We start from the raw sequence: 20,572 nt of genomic DNA on the forward strand, positions 1-20,572 counted from the left end.
CAACACGAAACTGATAAAAACCAACTTTCGTTGCACAAGTACCATTCTACCAAGCATCCACAATTAAGATAGAAGTTGAATAGGCATCAATTATGTTGAGACCTTATATGTCTACAAAATTTGACAACATAATGATTTAAGCGCAAGATATTCATTATGATTACACAGGGCAAGTAAAACGGTTAGAGTTACCCACTAATCATGCATACACTACATGAACCTATTCTAGCATGGCAAGTTCTAAATCTCAAGATTCACTGTCGCTTCACAAGAGATTAACAAGCTATCTTATATGTTCGTGACGCACATAAGACGAATAAGCACAACCTATGCTAGATATCATACAATCATTACATACCAAGGTATTAAACAATTAACTAAATAAATCAATAGTAAATCCGTTACGACCCCATGATCATGATTAGCCCATAATAGAACTCATCGTCACCATGGGTTCATATGAAAACATGATAATAACACAACAATATAAATTAATAAAAATACTTAATAAAAACAGAGTACGTCACAAGAGTATTAAGGTTCAAAGTAAAGAAAACTAGCATTCACCGTTACAACGAATTAAAAGAATCACATGATAACGTATGCTTCCTCTTCTTCATTTTTGCGTGCTAAAACGGTCTTCTTAATCTTCTCTCCTTGTTACTTGCTCCTTGCTTGTTACTTGTTGTTGTGAAAACGTCTCCCAAGATTACTTATATAAGAGTCCACAAGAAACAATAGTTGTAGAAGCCCAATAGAACTCAAATTAGAAAATCCAGAATCTGAAAATTCGACCCCAGGCGGCCGCCTCCAATCCCACGCGGGCGCCTGCTCTCCAGGCGGTCGCCTGCAGTCTCCAGGAGGGCGCCTGCACACCTTCTGGAAAATTCCACTTCTTGCTTCTGATTTTGCTGATTTCTTGGCATAACTTCCCGCAACTGGTTCCAAGTACTTCCCTAGGCTTATTATGATGAAATCCCCCTAATTACGCAAGTTATACCCTGAAATACAAAAACACTAGAAAAACATATCAAATACACAAAATACTTGATTTCAAGACAACAATTCAAGCCATTACAAGACATTATAACTGGTATAAAATGCCACTTATCACACCCCCAAACTTAAATCGATGCTTGTCCTCAAGCGTCACAGACTCAAAAATAAAATAAAAATATGCATGAATGCAAACTACATGAATGCAGCGATCCCTATCACGATGACTAAACCAACCAACACATGACATCTCAACAAATGCAATTAGGCGACTAAAGATAATCAAATCACGCATGCTAACATACAACTAGAAACGTGGTTTGTGCGAATGCTTAACATCTATGCTTTGAAACTTGATCAATTATCATAACTCAATTATCCTCAAGGCAATCACAAGATTATACGAAGAATATATTCTAGACAAAAAATGACTTATAACACTTCAAGATCACTGGAGCTTATTACAGAATCATGCTTTTATTCAACAAACAAATGCTTATTTGATCGTGCAATGAGTGAGGTCCACAAAAGACTTATGCAATGGTACCCATTTAGCGAGCGTTAGGTTAGCGGATCCCAGACTATAAAAGCCTTAGATCACTAGGCACAAAGTCCCCTAAGAACTTAATAACTCGAATACCAAAGAGCTCACTCGTGATCAATTATGCATTAAACCACTTTTTTTCTTTTTTTTCTCTCTTTTTTTCTTCTCTTCTTTTTTTTCTTTTTTTTTCAATTTCTGAGCAAGTGCATTTCGCTCCATCTTGCTCAACCCTAGACTACTCGCATACAATACGAGCCTGCTACTAGCCATTTAACGCCTAGCTACAACTAGCAATGAATTCCAATTTTTACTCCAATTTTATCTTTTCATGCCTTTTATCATTAAGAGCCTATCATATATTCTAAGTATAAGCAATATATTAACCTCAAAAACCATCAAACCATGACAACAATCTAGTCCTTAAGCATACTTTAAGACTCAATGAAATTACAAGTGTTTCTAGTATGCATGCCATCCTAACAAGATTCAACATCACTCTAACGCTATCACTACACTCGCATCAATATCACATATCAATCAATAAAGCAACACAAAAGGGATCATGGTATATGCATGAGTTATATGACATGATAAAACTAAAAAAAAAACTATACGACAAAATATGCAACTATATGAGCTAAACTACATGAAAATGCAACACATAAATATGTTCCTTAACTACCACCCCCAAACTTAAAATCTTCAATGTCCCCAGTGAAGGTAATAGAAAGGAACACAGGGTATACCTACTCAGAGATATTATAATCATCATCACCCTCAGAGGGTGGAGTGTCAGGAGACGGATAAGCAGAGTCCTCACCAAAAACGGGCCACTGGATGTCAGCTCCAAGGCCTCTAAAAGCAGTCCTAAGCGCTAGGGTGAGCTCCTGCGCAAACCTACTCTGCGACTCATACATCACATCCATCCTCCTGGAAAGCCTCATGTACTGGATATCAGCCATCCCTGAACCATGTCCTCCCTGGCCTCTGGAAGAACCTGCCTCCCCCTGTGCCTGATTGGGCCTAGCCATGGTAGCACCAGCTGCTGGACGTCCTCCTGGGAGGTGATATCCCAAACCATGTAACTCGGGCTCTCCACCCGTCCACTCCTGCATCGCATTCAGCATCGATGAATCAATAGGAGCGACCGGCATCTGCAGTTGCTCATAAGAAGGCCAGTGGACTCCAATTGCCTTACACAGCTTCGTGACAATAGAGGCATACAGAATGTTGTAATACGACTTCCCCCTCAAAAACTTCAAAATCCCTTGGTAGATAAACTCACCAAGGTCCACATAATGCTCCTCATTCAAAATCCCCCAGAACAACCTGGCTCTCTCAACTGTAACCTCATGTGCATGAAAAGAAGGAAAAATATTAGCACAAATAAAGGCATTCCATGCACGGGCAAACCTGTTCATTACAACAGCCGGGAAAGAACGATACTCGTTGGATCCCGTCTTAAACTTCCACACCGTGCCCGGCTGACAGAGAGTAGCAATAATCAAATCTGAGTCAAAATCCTCAGGGGTCTTCTCATTCCAATTCTCCCCCTGGGGCTTCCTTTGCCGCTGCCCAATAACACGGTGAATCGCCGCAGGCTGATAATCAACAGTAAGCCCACGAACAACAGAATACCCATTCTTGTCGGCCTTGGCATTCGCATAGAACTCGCGAACAACACTCATTGGGACCGCCTCAGGTGACTCGCAAAAAGTCATCCAACCCTTCTCTACAATCATCGTCAATAACTCACCATCCCTCCACGATGGCAAAAATCCCCTCTTCTTCAGAATCGGCTTAGTCAGAAGCCTAATATACTCTTCCTCAATAGCCCTAGTAGTACCCTTTGAAGAATCAGCAGTCGGAATGGTGCTTCTGCTATCTACAGTTCGAGATCTCTTTGGGGCCATTGAAACTGAGAATAAGAGTTGTAGAGTTGTGTTTTATGTGTAGAAGAGAGTTCATAAGTTGAAAGTATAATGGATGTGTAAGGAGAGGTTGTGTGTATATATAGGGTAGGATTAAGGTTAGAATTAGATTAGGAGTGGGGTTGTGGCTAATTTGTTGGAAGAAAATCGTGGGTAATGGGGTTTGTGGTGCAGTGGTTGTGTTTTTGTGTTTTTTTTATAAGCTGAAAAACCGAATTTTCAAAACTCAGGTCCGCAGGCGGTCGCCTGAAACCAGCAGGCGGGCGCCTGCTAGCAAGCGGCCGCCTGGAACCTGCAGGGTCCCTGGAAAAAATATTTTTTCAGCCAGCTTTTTCTGATTTTTTTAGGTTTTTGGATAGAGTACTAAATTCTAAGGGTTCCTATGGTCTTATATCTTGGGCTTCCTCCCAAGAAGCGCTTCTTTTACGTCATTAGCTTGACGTAGAGTAGTTCGATCAAGTTGACAATAAAATGACACTAACCACTTCTCGGTTTTCTATTTCCCCATAATAGTGCTTCAATCTCTGACCATTTACTTTGAATGCTTGGCCCGGATCATTCTCAAAAATCTCAACCGCTCCATGTGGAAACACAGTTTTGACGATAAATGGTCCAGGCCATCTTGATTTTAACTTTCCAGGAAAAAGTCAGAGATGAGAGTTGAATAGAAGAACTTGTTGCCTCGGCATGAATGACTTAGGAGATAGCTTCCTGTCGTGCCACCTTTTTACTTTTTCCTTGTATATTTTGTTGTTCTCGTACGCTTGAAGTCAAAATTCATCAAGTTCATTTAACTGAAGCATTCGCTTCTTCCCAGCTGCATCTAGATCAAGGTTTAACTTCTTCAGTGCCCAATAAGCCTTATGCTCAAGCTCCGCAGGTAAATGACATCCCTTACCATAGACAAGTTGAAATGGGGACATCCCAAGTGGAGTCTTGTATGCTATTCTATAAGCCCAAACAGCTTCATCGAGCTTTAAAGACCAATCTTTCCTAGACGGACAAACAACTTTCTCTAAAATGCGCTTGATCTCTCTATTAGACACTTCAGCTTGATCATTAGTTTGCGGATGATAGGCAGTAGCAATGCGATGATTCATATTGTAGCGTTGCATCATAGAAGTGAACTTACGATTGCTGAAATGTGACCCCTCATCACTTATGGTAACTCATGGCGTTCCAAACCTTGTGAATATCTACTTATGAAGAAAACTCAACACTACCTTTGCATCATTCATCGAGAGAGCCTTGACTTCTACCCATTTTGAGACATAATCGACTGCCAGCAAGATGTATTGATTATTGCAGGATGAGATAAATGGTCCCATGAAATCGATTCCCCAAACATCGAAGACCTCAACTTCAAGCATCATATTTAAAGGCATCTCATCATTTCTATTAAGATTCCCAACTCTTTGGCATCGATCACACCTTAAAACGAACTGATGTGCATCCTTAAACAACGTAGGCCAGAAAAAACCTGCTTGAAGAATACGAGCTACTGTCTTTTCACCACCATAATGTCCACCATAAACTGTGGAATGACAGTCTCGTAATATCCCCTACGTCTCACAGAGTGGGATACATCACCTGATGATCTGATCAGCTCATTGTCTAAACAAATATGGTTCATCCCACATGTACCACTTTACCTCATGCAGAAACTTCTTCTTTTGAGCCGCATTTATATTAGGAGGCATTATATTGCTGACAAGATAGTTCACAATGTCTGCGAACCATGGCTCTTCTTCTTGAACTGCGAATAACTGCTCATCCGGAAAAGATTCGTTGATCAATATTTTATCATGTGAAGAAGAATCGGGATTCTCCAATCTAGAGAGATGGTCAACTACTTGATTTTCAGTTCCTTTTCGATCCTTGATCTCCAACTCAAATTCCTGTAGCAAGAGCACCCAACGAATAAGTCTAGGCTTCGAATCCTTCTTTAAGACCCGATATCGAATGACAGCATGATCAGTGAACACTGTCACCTTTGTCTCAAGTAGATAAGATCGAAATTTTTCGAAACCAAAAACTATAGCCAAGAGCTCCTTCTCAGTAGTGGTGTAGTTCATTTGAGCTCTGTTTAGCGTCTTACTAGCATAGTAGACCACATGAAAGATATTATTCTTACGCTGCCCAAGAACTGCTCCCACTGCATAATCACTTGCATCACACATCATCTCAAAAGGTTCTCTCAAATCAAGTGCCGTAATAACTTGTGCAGTTATTAAACTCTTCTTGAGAGTCTCGAATGCTGCCAAGCATTCATCATCAAATTTGAAAGGTGCATCTTTCTCGAGCAAGTTGCACAACGGCTTAGATATCTTAGAGAAGTCCTTGATGAAACATCGATAAAAACCCGCATGACCAAGAAAACTACGGATTCCTTTCACAAAAATAGTTGGAAGAAGATTTTCAATGACTCCCACCTTGGCTTTATCCACCTCAAGTCCCTTGCTAGAGACCTTATGCCTAAGAATGATGCCTTGTTGCACCATGAAGTGACATTTTTTCCAATTAAGCACTAGATTGGTTTCCACACACCTTTTGAGCACCAAACGGAGATTATTCAAACATTCATCAAATGAATGTCCAAAGACGGAGAAGTCATCCATGAACACTTCAACATTATTTCCAATCATATCAGAGAATATGGCCATCATGCATCTCTGAAAAGTGGTAGGTGCACCACATAAGCCAAAAGAAACTCTGCGAAAAGCAAACGTGCCAAATGGACAAGTGAAAGTAGTCTGCTCTTGATCTTCTGGTGCAATGCAAATCTGATTGTAGCCCGAATAGCCATCCAGCAGACAATAATACTCATGACCAGCCAACCTGTCAAGCATTTAATCAATAAATGGAAGAGGGAAGTGATCCTTCCTCGTGGATTTATTCAACTTCCTGTAGTCCATGCATACCCTCCAGCCTGTGACTGTTCGAGTGGGGATGAGCTCATTCTTCTCATTTTCTACCACAGTAATACCTCCTTTCTTAGGTACACATTGCATGGGGCTCACCCAAGAACTGTCAGAAATAGGATATATGATTCTTGCATCTAGCCACTTTAGAATTTCTTTCTTCACCACTTCCTTCATGATAGGATTAAGTCTTCGTTGTTGCTCAACAGTCGGCTTGCTACCTTCCTCTAGCAGAATTTTATGCATGCAGTATGAAGGGCTGATCCATTTTATATCTGCTATAGTCCATCCGATGGCCGATTTGAATTCTCTCAAGATCCTCAAGAGCTTGTCCTCATCACTACCTTAAAGGTCAGATGCAATAATAACAGGCAAAGTAGATGCATCACCTAAAAAAGCATACCTCAAGTGTTCAGGCAATGGTTTAAGCTCCAAAGTAAGTGCTTTCTCAATAGATGGTTTGAGCTTTCCCTCAGCATTCTTGAGATCAGTATTACCAAGAGATTGAAATGGCATGTCTAGATTTCGCTTCCAAGGAGAAGCATTTAGATGTTGTAACTGCTCATTGCCTTTCTCATCATCACTATCAAATTCCCCCAATAAGGCTTTATCTAAGGCATCAGACCTTAGCACATGATCAAGTTCTGAAGTAATTGCAGAATCAATCAAATCCACCTTGAAGCATTCCTCATCTTCTGTAGGGAATTTCATCGCATTGAATACATTGAATGTTACATCCTGATCTTGCACCCTCATAGTAAGTTCACCTTTTTGCACATCTATCAAGGTACGGCATGTAGCCAAGAAAGGTCTTCCCAGGATTATGGGAATCTTCTTATCTTTCTCGAAATCCAGATTGACAAAGTCTGCAGGAAAGATGAGCTTTTCCACCTTTACTAACACGTCCTCCACGATGCCTTGTGGGTATGTGTTAGATATATTTGATAATGTCATGGCTAATATGATTTATGTTTAGTTTTCAGATCTTACTTAACAGGACAAATCCTTACTTAACTGGGAGTCAGTACTTATACTGGAAGTCGGGACTTAAGGGTATCATTACTTATATTATCAGGAGATAATCATCAGAAGTTGGATATCAGAACTTAAGTGCTGAAGGACGAATAGATAAGGAAAGTAGCTGATTAAAGGAAAGAAGATCGAGATAAACATAAGAAGAGATATGCATGAAGAAGGAGTTCCGTGAAGAATGGAATACTTGGAAGAAAAGATATCTGATTGATGTATTCTAGGCAGCAGAATTATATTCCATATCAATTAGTGATTATCTTGTAACTGTGTAGTATATAAACACAGACATAGGGTTTACACTATAAGTGTTATCATATTCGAGAAGATTATTGATTGTAACCCTAACAGCTCTCGTGATATTTGTTCATCACTGAGAGGTAACAGTTCCATACTGTAACAGAGTTTATTGTTTCAATAAAGTTTGTTTTCTGTTACTCAAGATATTAAAGTTCGATTTGATTGTATTATACACTGTATTCACCCCCTCTACAGTGTGTGTGACCTAAAAAGTGGTATCAGAGCCTATCTGTTAACACACATACAGTTAAAGATCCAAACACAATCATGTCTGACACAGAAACTCCAACTAAGCCTACCAAAACTGAAGAACCTCCAAAGACACAAATTCAAAGTCGGTATGAAACCATCAGAGTTCCCATATTGAGACCATCTGAATATGCCATATGGAAGGTGAGGATGACCATGTTTCTGGAAGCTACAGATCCAGAATATCTTGATAGAATCAAGGAAGGGCCTCACAAACCAACCAAGCTCGCTGTTGCAGTTGCAGGTGAAGCAGCAAAAACCGTACCAAAGGAAAAGAGATATCGCATCAATTGCTAAAGATGCTAAGGTACGACACTTACTGCATAGTGCCATTGATAATGTAATGTCAAACAGGGTAATTAACTGCAAGACTGCTAAAGAGATATGGGATGCTCTGGAAACAAGGTGTCAGGGAACTGATATGATTAAAAAGAACAGGAAGACAATACTCACTCAAGAGTATGAACACTTTGATTCAAAGGCTAATGAATCATTGACTGATTTATATGATAGATTTGTCAAACTCTTGAATGATCTGTCACTGGTTAATAAGGAGTATGATCTTGAAGATTCAAACCTTAAATTCCTGTTAGCTCTTCCTGAATGTTGGAATTTGGAGGCAACAACAATAAGAGACAATTACAATCTTGATGAAACAACTCTTGATGAAATTTATGGAATGCTCAAGACTCATGAACTTGAGATGGAACAAAGAAGCAAGAGAAAAGGAGGAAAGTCAAGAACAGTTGCTCTTAAGGCTGAAGAAGAATCCCCGAAGGCACCTACTTCAAGGAAAGACAAGGGTAAAGCTCTTTTCACAAAGTCTGATACTGAGTCATCAAGTTCTGAAAGTGATGATGACTCAGATTCTGAAAGCTTGCCTGAGACTGATGCTGATGAGGAGATGATGAAGCTGTGTGCTCTTATGGTGAAAGGGATCACAAAGATTGCATACAGGAAGTTCAGAAAGGGAAAGAAGTTTTCCAGGAAAGGCATAAGTTCTGATAAGAAGAATTTCAGAAGATCTGAAGGCAGAGGAGGAAAGTCTGATAGAGGAGATTATACCAATGTCAAATGCTATAATTATGGTGAGAAAGGCCACATATCTCCTGATTGCAAGAAGGTAAAGGGTGACAAAGGCAAGGCTCTTATCACAAAGCAGAAAAGCTGGACAGACACCTCAGACTCTGAAAGTGAGGAGAACTATGTATTGATGGCAAATGCTGATAAAGAATGTACTGAGAGCAGTTCTGAAGCTTCTGAAACAAAGGTACCTCAGACTACTTATGCTTTTCATACTGATGATATTAATGAGTTGAGAAGATATCTTAAAACCATGTTTGTTAGTTATAGAGATCAAACTTTAACATGTGAAAGATTAACTTCTGAAAATCTTGCTTTTAAGAAAAGAAATGATTTCTTAGAAAAAGAGTTAGTTATGTTCCATCAAACTCAGAAGGATAGAGATGATGCTTTTTATGTTAGGGGTGAAGTGCTAAAAATGAATGAATCTCTAAAAACTGAGTTAGAAAAGGAAAGAGAGATTATCAGGACTTGGACTAACTCTGGCAGAACAACTCAAAATTTGCTAAGTAGTGAAAATTGGAAAGAAGGCTTAGGTTATGGAGAGGATAAGAATGATAAAGGAACTGTAAAAATTAAGCCTGTTGTTAAGCAAAAGCCAAAGTTAAAACCTGTTAAGTTTGTAACTGTAAAGTCTGATAATGAGAAATCAGAAGTTAAAGAGGAATTAACTTCTGACAAACTAAAACAGGAAAAGACAGCTGAAGTAAACATAGGCTTAATGACTAAGAAGCAACTTAAGCATAAGCTGAAAGATGTTAAGAATGCAAACAAGGTAAAATCACCTAGGAAAAATAGGAATGGAAAGGAAGATGTGAATAAAAGCAATGATTATAAACATGTTCCTGATGCTTCTAGGAAAACATGTCATAACTATGTAAGTTCTAACCATCTGGCTTCTTTTTGCAGGAAGAATAAAAATATTAACTCCTTACCTTCAAAATCAGGAGTTAAGAGTCAGTCTGTTAGATATAAACCACAAAATCCTTATTTTCATAGTGGTAGTTTATGGTATTACATTTATACTTGTAAGGAATATCATAGTTTGTACTATGATTATTATCAAATAAAACCTTCTTTGAAGAAAGTTTCCATTGTTCCTTCTAGTGTGAATTCTGATACAAAGTCTGATAGTGTAAATTCTGATAAGAAAAATGTTAACATAAACTCTGATGCTAAATCCACTGCAAATGTTAACAAACTTGATAAGACCAAAGGATCCAAGCAAGTCTGGGTCCTTAAAACTAATCATTAGTGGTCTTTGTGATTGCAGGGCAACATGAAAAATATTCTAGTTCTGGACAGTGGATGTTCAGGACATATGACTGGAAATAAGGCCCTGCTATCAGACTTTGTGGAGAAAGCTGGCCCAAGTGTTTCTTATGGAGATGGAAACATTGGAAAAACATTGGGATATGGCAATATCAATCTTGGGAATGTCATCATTAAAGAAGTAGCTCTGGTCTCAGGACTTAAACACAATCTGCTGAGTATAAGTCAAATCTGTGACAGAGGTTATCATGTTGATTTCTTTGAAGAACACTGTGAAATTGTGAGTAAATCTAAAGGCAAAGTTGTTCTGAAAGGATACAGGCGTGGTAACATTTATGAAGCTAAGCTTTCAACAAGTACTAATGGTTCTGCAATCTGTCTGATGAGTAGAGCATCAATTGAAGAAAGCTGGAATTGGCACAAGAAACTCTCTCATTTAAATTTCTACAATATAAATGAACTGGTCAAGAAAGATCTTGTGAGAGGACTGCCAAAGTCAGTATTTGCTCCTGATGGCCTTTGTGATTCTTGTCAGAAGGCCAAACAAAGAAAATCTTCATTCAAGAGCAAGACTGAATCATCAATTCTTGAGCCTTATCATCTAATACATGTTGATCTATTTGGTCCAGTAAATGTCATGTTTATTGTAAAGAAGAAATATGCATTGGTCATAGTGGATGAGTTCACGAGATACACATGGGTGTATTTCTTGCACACAAAAAGTGAAACTGCATCTATCTTGATTGATCATGTCAAACATCTGCATAAATTGGTCAAAGATTCTGTAAAAATCTTAAGGAGTGATAATGGCACTGAGTTCAAGAATTTGATAATGGAAGAGTTCTGCAAAAACCGTGGAATAAAGCAGGAATTTTCTGCTCCTGGAACTCCACAGCAAAATGGAGTTGTTGAAAGGAAGAATAGAACTCTCATTGAAGCTGCACGTACAATGCTTGAAGAAGCAAAGCTTCCAACCTATTTCTGGGCTGAAGCTGTGCAGACTGCTTGTTTTACTCAAAATGCAACTCTCATTAACAAGCAAGGAAAAACACCTTATGAGATGGTGAAGAAAAAGAAGCCAAATCTGAAGTACTTTCATGTATTTGGATGCAAGTATTTTGTTCTCAAGACTCATCCTGAACAGCTATCCAAGTTTGATCTAAAAGCTGATGAAGGAATCTTTGTTGGATATCCACTTTCCACAAAAGCCTTCAGAGTCTATAATTTGAGAACAAAAGTGGTCATGGAATCTATCAATGTCTCCTTTGATGACAAGAAGATTACTGGTCTTGAAGATTTTATTGACCATGATCAGCTGAGATTTGAAAATGAAGACTCAAATTCTGATACTGAAAATCCTGAAGTCTAAGTCCTGATACTGTAAATTCTGATGGATTAAACTGTGATGTTATTGAAACTATGGTGACTACGCCAAAGGAAGATGCACCTGTGCAGGGGGATCTTACTCAAGATCTTACCACATCTCAAGAAACATCAGAACATACGTCTGGATCTTCAAGTTCTGATTCATCAAGTTCTGATAAGCCAAGTTCTGATAGTGCTGAAAATCTAAATTCTGAAGAATCCAACTCAGAGAGCATAGTTTCAGGGGGAGCATCAGAAAATGAAAATGAAGACAGCATGGATCATGGGGGAGCATCCAGTTCTAGAGAAAACCTTTCATCTGCAAGGAAGTGGACAAAATCACATACACCTGATTTAATAATTGGAAATCCTGATGCAGGTGTCAGAACTAGAACAGGTACTTCAAACGAATGTCTTTACAATTCTTTTCTCTCTCAGACTGAGCCAAAGAAAGTGGAAGAAGCTCTTCAAGATGCTGATTGGGTGCAAGCAATACAGGAAGAGTTAAATGAATTTGAAAGAAACAAAGTCTGGACCCTAGTGCCAAGACCAAAGAATAGATCTGTTGTTGGTACAAAGTGGGTATTCAGAAACAAAACTGACAGTGATGGCATAATTACAAGGAATAAGGCAAGGCTGGTTGCAAAAGGATATTCTCAACAGGAGGGAATTGATTATGATGAAACATTTACACCAGTTGCTAGGTTAGAAGCCATAAGGATATTTTTGGCTTATGCTGCTCACAAAAAGTTTACCGTCTTTCAAATGGATGTGAAAATTGCTTTTCTCAATAGAGAATTGGAGGAGGAAGTATATGTTGAACAACCTCCAGGCTTTGTAGACTCCAAACATCCAGATTATGTCTACAGGCTTGATAAAGCACTTTATGGACTTAAGCAAGCTCCTAGAGCATGGTATGAGACTTTAGCTCAGTTTCTTCTGGAAAGTGGATTCAACAGAGGAACAATAGACAAAACACTGTTCTACCTCAACCATGGAAAGGACTTACTTCTGGTACAGATTTATGTTGATGATATCATTTTTGGGTCTACAAATGACAGACTTTGCAAGAAGTTTGCCAAACTGATGCAGTCAAGGTATCAGATGAGTATGATGGGGGAACTTAACTATTTTCTGGGCCTTCAAGTCAAGCAGAATGAAGAAGGCACTTTTATTTGTCAAACTAAGTATACCAGAAACTTGCTGAAGAAATTTGGAATGCAAGATTGTTCAAGTGCATCCACTCCCATGGCCACTGCAACAAAACTGGATAAGGATACTGGTAAATCAGTAGATATTACTGATTACAGAGGTATGATTGGCTCTCTACTTTATCTAACTGCTAGTAGACCTGATATCATGTATGCTACCTATCTTTGTGCAAGATTTCAAGCAGATCCAAGAGAACCTCACTTAACAGCTGTCAAAAGAATTTTTAAGTATCTTAAAGGAACAGTTGATCTGGGATTGTGGTATCCTAGATAATTAGATTTTAAACTAATAGGTTACTCAGATGCAGATTTTGCAGGTTGCAAAATTGACAGGAAAAGCACAAGTGGAAGCTGCCAATTTCTTGGAGGCAGATTGGTTTCTTGGTTCAGCAAGAAACAAAAGTCAATTTCCACATCAACTGCAGAAGCAGAGTATATTGCTGCAGGAAGCTGTTGTGCACAGATTCTTTGGATGAAGAATCAGTTACTGGATTATGGGTTAACATATTTCAAAATCCCTATTTACTGTGATAATCAAAGTGCTATTGCTATGACAGGTAATCCAGTTCAACACTCTATGACAAAGCATATCAGCATCAGGTACCACTTCATAAGGGAACATGTGGATGAAGGTACAGTGGAATTGCACTTTGTTCTAACAGATCAACAACTAGCAGATATCTTCTCAAAACCATTGTGTGAAGCCACTACAAGATTGGTAAATGAACTTGGAATGGTTTCAGGTTCTTTCTCTAAATCTGCTTAGTCTTGTTCTGTTATATCAGACTTTATGATCAGTATTTACAAAATTTAATCTCTTTGTGTATTCTGTGCTTAATTGACAAATGTGTTTAAGTACTGACTGTTGTCTGATATATGTTTCTAAACTCTGATAAGTGATATGTCTGTTTAAGTAACTATTCAATCCTATAAGGATAACTGTGCTAGATGCTGACCTAGTAGTCTTCAATAAACAAATGATCCCATGTAAGAAGTAATTATTTCTGTGGAAATCTATTGACACAAGCAAATTCTGATAATTGAGCTAAGTTGAGTTTACTTTGTTTATCTTATTACTAAGTCACAAATTAGAATAATGCTACTCATCTGGTAAGTTCTGATACTAGTAAATCTGCTGAATGCACTAAGTGCTGATAAACCTCACTTATCAAAAGGATTAAAGAATAAAATCAGGTACTCCTTTGAGATCTAGAGTAAAAATGTGGAAGGGATGACCCAAGTGCATTGCTGGTATTAAGTAAATATGCATTAGAAAAGCAAAATATTTTCTTGGTGACTTTTCACACTCTATGATTACTGGAGAAATACTCTGATAATAGCATAAATTCTGATAAGCAGTCATGACTCACTTACACTGAGAAGCCACTGTGAAATGGAATTTAAAAAGATGCACAAAATTAGCACAAAATAGTTGAGGTGGACTCAAGCATGAACTCATTCAACAGTAGGTTACAGAATAATGACAGCTCTTTAGCAAAGTTTTAGTTATGCCTTATTTCTAAGATATACTGAAGTGAATTAGACTTTACTCTTTGTCTGACATTTAGCTTAATGCACACACTAATCACTCCATATGAATGATGAAAATTACTGTGGTGGTCAATGTTGTTTGAGATAAACAGTCATTGTGTCACTTTGCACAAACTCTGAGGACAAGTTCTGATTGCATGTTCTGATGATTAAGTTCTGAAGAATATAACTCAGAACTTGTATGAGGACTTACTAAGATAGGCATTCCTTTTTCGAGTTAAGAAATTATGTTCTGATGACTGTTAAGTTCTGATATAAGTCTAAGTTCTGATATTACAGTCTAATTCTTTACTTGACTTATCTGTGGATAAAATTGGATAACAGTCTCGGTTCAAACTAGAATATGTTGAAGTGGAAGATTAATAGTCACTATGGTTAGGGTTAATGATATTCGTACTTGAACAGTCAACTTTTACTTGCTTCTTGTGCGCATTAAACCATGTTTTCTCTTTCCAATAAATGTTTTTCTTTTTCCAAGTCTGGGGAGACGATGTAGAATTAATTCTACCTGTCAGCATTAAATTCCTTTGCGTCTCCTGGCATTCTCTTGCCTATATAAGCAACCACTTCATATCAGCCTTCCCATCAAATCTTTTCTCTCAACCTCACCTTACCTTCATACTTTTCTTTCAAAAACACCATGGTTAGATACAACATGTTTTTGAACTACGAAACCTTCAATATGGAGCTAAGATGTGCCGATTGGCAGCAGGAATGGCACGTCACTGCCATTCCTGATGAGATATGGGACTCTGTCCCACAGGAGGTACTCACCCACCTCCTATTCTTCTATATGGACTACCATCGCCATCTGGAGCAATTGGAGGAGGAAAGGCTGGAAGCTCTCCGCCAGCAAGAGCGAATCATTCGACTCGCCATTCTGTATGTTGAGAGTAGGAAGAAGAAATGATTTATTTTCTTCTTCCTGTTTTTCTTCATCATCAGCCTTGCCCTGCTTCTTGAGCTAGGACAAAGGCTGTTGACGTTAGGTTTAGCAGCTTAGGGAAATCTTGTACAAGTGCTGATGTAATTTCAATTTCATGAATCTATTCACTTGATATATTAATGAAATTTGTTTTTGTTTCAAGATTTTGTCTCTAAGTTATTTTGTAATGCATTGATAAATCCTGATAAATACTCATATTCTGATGACCATATAAATTCTATTTTAATTTAAGTTCTGATTTTACTTTATCAGTACATACTCATATGATTTATTTTGGTCATTTTCACTTGATTTCTTTTCAGAATATTAATGTTGCAGTGAAAAATAATTAAATAAGTGGGAACGGTTTCCATTTTGAATTAAAACTGTTTCACCTTGATTAATGGAATATCTGGGTAAGTGGAACGGTTTTTCCTTGAAAAACGGCAAGTGGGTAAGTAATGATTACTGTTTTCTCGAGCCCAGTAACTATCCGTTATTACTGCATGTCTGACAGGTGTCAAACGGTAACATTTTTTTCAGAGTATAAGTAAGAAAGAGAGAAGATTTTTTTAATCTTTTATTTTCCTTCATATTTTTTTTCTCTCCTTGCTTTTACTCTCCTTCTTCTTCTCACGTTGGTTTTTCATACAGACATTTTACCAAACACCTAACAGGCACTCTTAAATCTCAATTTTTCACATGGCACCTAAGGATTTAATCATTGATGGAGCTAAATTTGTTCCAAACAACTATGCTGCAGTTTTTGATCATGCTGAAGCTCCATCTGAATTGCATTTTGTGCAAGATCTTCTTGCACACAGTGAGATTGGGTATGCATTGACCCAGCCTTCAGTCTTTTCGAGCCAACAAGTTCTGACATTTTGGCGGACTGGGCATTTTGATAATGGTGGTACACATGGCACTCCTAGTATTGTTTTCGAAGTGGGTGATTCTTCATATGCAGTTACTCCTGGTACAATACGCAGGGCTCTACATCTCCCAGAAGGATGTACTTTTTCAATTCCAGAGGAATCCGCTCTTCAGGAGTTAATGGCCACTTTGGGGTATGAACAGAGTTTGGCAAAACTTGGGCAGTTGATACGGGCTCATATCAGAAGAGAATGGAGCTTCTTCTTCGACTGCATCACTAAAGCTTTTGGAAATAAGTGTTCGAATTTTGATGCTATCCCAATTATGAGTCAGCACATCGGGTATGCTGTTATAAACCAAACTCATTTTGATTTTGCAACTGCTATAATTGGTTTTATTGGGGATAGGATGACAGAGGATAGGAATGTTATTTACTTTGCTAGATTTTGTCAACTTATATATACTTTTTGTACTGATGAACCTCAATTAGTCAGTTCCTCAACTCCACCTTTTAAGGTTGCCAAACGCTACTTTAATGACCTGATAAATGCTGACACTAAGAAATCAGTGGTTAGACCATTACAGATTCCTCACTCTGTAAAACAGATCTCAGTAAATGCTGATCCTGATACTTATAGATCTGTTTATTCTGATGTCCAACCAACAAAAACCACCCAAACACCACAACAATCAGCATCTACCACTCATTCTACTCAACCAACCCTCAGGCAATATATCAAATCCTATCTCTCCACTTCACAGACTGTTCAATCCTCATCCTCAGCACCTACTATGAAGCCTTCCTCTTCCAAACCTAAGAGGACAAAGACTGTTCCTCAAACACCTCAAAAGAGAAGGAGGATTGCTTTGAGAGATGAATATGATACTGAGGAACAGGTTCCTTCTTCAGAACCTGTTGTTAGTGAAGCTGAGAAAGAGACTTCTCAGAAGGATTCTGGAATTGGGGGATCTGGGCTTCTTAAGAGGCTTAAAAGAATGACAGTTCCTGAAAAAGGATGATCAAGGAAACTCTAGAATAGGTAGAGGTCATAGTCAAGGTAAAGGTTTCACATCAAGAAAAGCTGAAATCACAAGTCACAGGACAAGTTCTGATACTGGGAAAAGAATAAGTTCTGCTACTGGTAAAAGGATAAGTTCTGATGAACTTTTAGATCTTGATGAGGAAATGTCAAGACAGTTATTTCTTTAAGAAAATCCAGGAATGGACTTGGAGAGTTTAATGGAAGAAGAAGCCAGACTTAAATCAGAGAAAGTCACATCTAAATCTGAAGCTTCTGGTAAAAAGCCACTTCCAAAACTCAAAGGCATTGTGATCAAAGAAAGGACACATACTGAAGCAACATTGGCTAAATCACAACCGCAGATAGATCCAAGATCCAAGGGTAAAGAAAAGGTTGGTTAACCTATCAAGGTTTATGTGCCTCCTGAGGATTAAGAAATTACTGATGAAAAGGATGATCTTGCTCTGACTTCAAGAAAAGTTCTTAAAACAACCTCTGACATGGCTCAAGTTGTTCAGAGTCAAGAAACTGTAAGTTCTGATATTCAGAAGAAGCAAGTAACCTCTGACATAGCTCAAGTTAACTTGATATCATAAGATAGATCAAAGACACTCCTACCAGGTTTCACTAAAGCAAAACAGACTCAACCTTTGAAGACTACTGCAAGTGGTTTTGAAGCTAGAGTAGTTACTGAAAAGGAAGCAAGAGATAAAACTGGATTGGGAAGTGCTGATGAAAGAAGAATACATAACACTACAAATGATCCAACTTCCTTGAGTGAACTAGGTATTGGAGCAACTCCTGAGAGATTGAATCAACTGGAATCTGTACAAATGGTTTATCATACTTACTTGAAAGAATACATCTTGTTGTATTTCATGACAGATGGTAGGGTTTATCATATAAGGAAAAATTCCATTCCATTGAAGTATTTTGAAGAATTGGAGCATGTACTATTCTTACTTCAAGTGGATGACAGATTGACAGGAACTGCTGCAAACTATTTGAAGGATCAGATTCAGAGACAGAAAAGGCTTTATTCTGATAAGTCTGACATCACATATGTTCCAAAGTACAAAGATCACAAGGGTGGTATAGTTGAAATGAAGCCCAATTCTGCTCAAATTATAACTACCTTTCTAGGGTACAGGGCTGTGGAATTCAATCTTGAGTCTGATAAAGCTTATTTGATCAGACTGGATCAGGATATAAGAAAAGCAAAGATTAATGATCTCAGGGCTGCAATCTTTCAAATTGGTGAAGATACTGCAGAGCTTAAAGATGCCAAAAGGAGAATGATTGATGAAATTAGATATGCTAAGAGATGTTTGTTGAAGAACTATATCAGAACAACTCCTAACATCAGAGAGATCAGAAGATGAAGCCAAGTCAAAGATCTACAACTACTTAAATTATGATATTTGTACAAACTGAAGTTGTTATCAGAAGTTAAATATTAGTAAAGCTTTAAGGACTGTAAGTTGTAGTTATCTAGTCTAATTCTCATGCATTTGTACTTAATGTTTTTGACATCATCAAATATCTGTTAAACTTGTATATTATGCTAATTTACAAGTTGGGGGAGATTGTTAGATATATTTGATAATGTCATGGCTAATATGATTTATGTTTAGTTTTCAGATCTTACTTAACAGGACAAATCAGTACTTAACTGAGAGTCAGTACTTATACTGGAAGTCAGGACTTAAGGATATCAGTACTTATATTATCAAGAGATAATCATCAGAAGTTGGATATCAGAACTTAAGTGTTGAAGGACGATTAGATATGGAAAGTAGCTGATTAAAGGAAAGAAGATCGAGATAAACATAAGAAGAGATATGCATGAAGAAGGAGTTCCGTGAAGAATGGAATACTTGGAAGAAAAGATATCTGATTGATGTATTTTAGGAAGCAGAATTATATTCCATATCAATTAGTGATTATCTTGTAACTGTGTAGTATATAAACTCAGACATAGGGTTTACACTATAAGTGTTATCATATTCGAGAAGATTATTGATTGTAACCCTAGCAGCTCTCGTGATATTTGTTCATCACTGAGAGGTAACTGTTCCATATTGTAACAGAGTTTATTGTTTCAATAAAGTTTGTTTTCTGTTACTCAAGATATTAAAGTTCGATTTGATTGTATTATACACTGTATTCACCCCCTCTACAGTGTGTGTGACCTAACAGTATGTAATAGAACGATCAGCCAATTGTAAAGACATGTAGGCGGGCTTCGGATCAGGCAAATTCAGTTTTTAAAGATAGACAATGTCATCAGATTAATGCTTGCTCCCAAATCGCAAAGGCACTTGTCGAATGTCAACTTGCCAATGGTGCAAGGAATGGTGAAGCTACCTGGATCCTTAAGCTTTGGAGGTAACTTTTATTGCAGCATAACAGTGCACTCTTCCGTTAGAGCAACGGTATCAAGATCATCCAGTTTTACCTTCCTTGAAAGAATACCTTTCATAAATTTCGCATAACTAGGCATTTGCTCCAGAGCCTCAACGAAAGGTATGTTGATGTGAAGTTTTTTGAACACCTCCAGAAACTTACTGAATTGCTTATCCAGCTTTTGTTTTTGTAATCGCTTAGGAAAAGGTGGTGGATGATAGAGCTGTTTCTCCCCTGTATTATCCTCAGGAAGAGTGTGTTCAACAGTAGTCTTCCTTGGTTCTCCCTATTTCTCCTTTTTCTTTTCTTCTTCATCTACAACTTCATCTTCTCCATCCTTTACTTTTTCAGCTTCAGCAACTTTTCTAGACCATAAAGTGACAGCTTTGACTTGCTCCTTAGCTTCCTTCCTGTCTGGCACTTCAGTATCTCTAGGAAGTGTGCTAGGTTGATAATTGAGCAAGGCATTGGCTATTTGACCGATTTGATTCTCCAAGGTCTTGATAGAAACAGACTGGCTTTTGCACAACAGCTTTAGCTCCTCGAAATCTGTACTAGAAGGTGGAGCAGCACCTCCATATTGAGGATATGATTGCCTTTGAGCATACTGCTGAGGTTGCTGGAATCCAGGTGGATTAAACTGTTTACTTACAGCTTGCTGATATGGTTGCTGAACAGCATTCTGATTGTTGCTCCAGCTGAATTTGGGATGATTTCTGTTATTAGGATGATAAGTGGTTGGCACAGGCTGTTGCGGTCGTTGATAATTGTTCACATACTGAACATATTCATTAACCTGAGAACACTGATCCGTAGCATGAGAGCCTGCACAAAGCTCACATACAATAGCTATTTGATAGACTCCATAGTTGGCTAAAGAATCGACCTTCATAG

Source organism: Apium graveolens, chromosome 8 (genome assembly GCF_009905375.1).
Source record: "Apium graveolens cultivar Ventura chromosome 8, ASM990537v1, whole genome shotgun sequence".
NCBI lineage: Eukaryota > Viridiplantae > Streptophyta > Magnoliopsida > Apiales > Apiaceae > Apium > Apium graveolens.